Genomic DNA, 2669 nt, shown 5'->3' with positions numbered 1-2669 from the left:
TATAAACCTCCTATAGAATCCTGCATGCTCCGGAAAGCTTCTGATTATCTTAACATTGGCAGTTCCATGCTGCATTCTAGAGTCAAACGCCAGAAACACGTCACGAACTAGAGTTGAACGCCAAAAACACATTACAACTTGGCGTTCAACTCTAAAAGAAGCCTTTGCACGTGTAAAGCTCAAGCTCTGCCCAAGCACACACCAAGTGGGCCCCGGAAGTGGATTTCTGCATCAATTACTTACTTCTGTAAACCCTAGTAGCTAGTCTAGTATAAATAGCACTTTTTGCTATTGTATTCAGTGTCTTTGATTGAAAAGTCTTTTGACCGGTCTTTGATTGTATTTTTTGATCTTTTGATCACGTTTGGGGGCTGGCCATTCGGCCATGCCTGGACCTTCATCACTTATATATTTTTAACGGTGGAGTTTCTACACACCATAGATTAAGGGTGTGGAGCTCTGCTGTACCTCAAGTTTCAATGCAATTACTACTATTTTCTATTCAATTCCACTTGTTCTTATTCTAAGATATTCGTTGCACTTCAACATGATGAATGTGATGATTCGTGATACTCATCATCATTCTCACCTATGAACGCGTGACTGACAACCACTTCCGTTCTACCTTAGACCGGGCGCATATCTCTTGGATTCCTTAATCAAAATCTTCGTGGTATAAGCTAGATTGATGGCGGCATTCATGAGAATCCGGAAAGTCTAAACCTTGTCTGTGGCATTCCGAGATGGATTCAGGGATTGAATGACTGTGACGAGCTTCAAACTCACGATTGTTGGGCGTGATGACAAATGCAAAAGAATCAAGGGATTCTATTCCAACATGATCGAGAATCGACAGATGATTAGCCATGCTGTGACAGAGCATTTGGACCTTTTTCACTGAGAGGATGGGATGTAGCCATTGACAACGGTGATGCCCTACATACAGCTTGCCATGGAAAGGAATAAGAAGGATTGCAGGAAGACAGTAGGAAAGCAGAGATCCAACAGGGACAAGCACCTCCACACACTTATCTAAAATTCCCACCATTGAATTACATGAGTAACTCTATCTTTATTTTCTGTTTTATTTATTATTCGAAAACTCCATAACATTTACTATCTGCCTAACTGAGATTTACAAGATGACCATAGCTTGCTTCATACCAACAATCTCCGTGGGATCGACCCTTACTCACGTAAGGTATTACTTAGACGACCCAGTGCACTTGCTGGTTAGTTGTGCGGAGTTGTGACTAAGTGTGATTCACGTTTGAGAGCACTACCAAGTTTTTGGCACCATTGTTGATGATCACAATTTCGTGCACCAAGTTTCTGGCGCCGTTGCCGGGGATTGTTCGAGTTTGGACAACTGACGGTTCATCTTGTTGCTCAGATTAGGTAATTTTCTTTTTATTTTCTTTTCAAAATATTTTCAAAAATATTTTTCAAAATTTTTCCCTTTGTTTTCGAAAATTATTCCAAAATTTTTAAGAATGATTTCTAGAGTTTCATAGTAACATGTTGAAGCCTGATTGGCTGTAAAGCCATATCCAAATCCTTTTGGATTGAGGCTTCCACTTGTCAATATAACGGGTATGTATATGGAGTTGGATGAAATATCAGCTGTTGCATGCCTGATTTATATCTTCTAAAGCTGGCTGGCCATTAAGCCATGCCCAACCCTTGGATTGGAGCTTTAGACTAACATTGAAAGATTCCTGGAATTCTTATTAAAAATTTTGAATCTCTTAATTTCTTTTCCTATATGTTTTTTCGAAAAAAAAAGAAAATACAAAAAAAATCATAAAATCATAAAAACAAAAAATATTTTGTGTTCTTGTTTCAGTTTTGTGTCATGTTTTAAGTTTGGTGTCAATTGCATATTTATCTTGTCCTTGCATTTTTAGAAAATTCATGCATTCATAGTGTTCTTCATGATCTTCAAGTTGTTCTTGGTAACTCTTCTTGTTTGATCTTGATGTTTTCTTGTTTTGTATCTTTTATTGTTTTTCATGTGCATCTTTGCATTCATATTGTCTAAGCATTAAAGATTTCTAAATTTGGTGTCTTGCATGTTTTCTTTGCATAAAAATTTTTTCAAAATATGTTCTTGATGTTCATCATTATCTTGAAGGTGTTCTTGGTGTTCATCTTGACATTCATAGTGTTCTTGCATGCATCATTGATTTTGATCCAAAATTTTCATGTTTTGGGTCATATTTGTGTTTTTCTCTCTCATCATTTCGAAAATTTGGGTTGACTTAGTCAAAAATTTTTAAAATTAGTTGTTTCTTGTAAGTCAAGTCAAATTTTCAAATTCTAAAAATCTTATCTTGTTAAAACTTTTTCAAAAATCAAATCTTTTTCATTTTTTATTTAATTTTCAAAAATTTAATGTTTTAAAATATTTTTCAAAAATATTTCTCTTAGTTTTATCGTTATTTTCGAAAATTATGCTAACAATTAATATGATTGATTCAAAAATTTGAAGTTTGTTACTTTCTTGTTAAGAAAGGTTCAATCTTTAAATTCTAAAATCATATCTTTTAGTTTCTTGTTAGTTAAGTAATTAATTTTAATTTAAAAAATTAGATCTTTTCTAACCATATCTTTTTAATCATATCTTTTCATTTTATCTTTTATATCATATTTTTTTTCAAAATTTTATT

The sequence above is a fragment of the Arachis duranensis genome, chromosome 1, assembly GCF_000817695.3.
Source record: "Arachis duranensis cultivar V14167 chromosome 1, aradu.V14167.gnm2.J7QH, whole genome shotgun sequence".
NCBI lineage: Eukaryota > Viridiplantae > Streptophyta > Magnoliopsida > Fabales > Fabaceae > Arachis > Arachis duranensis.
The sequence above is the reverse complement of the archived record's forward strand: the minus strand, read 5'-3'. Positions refer to the sequence as shown.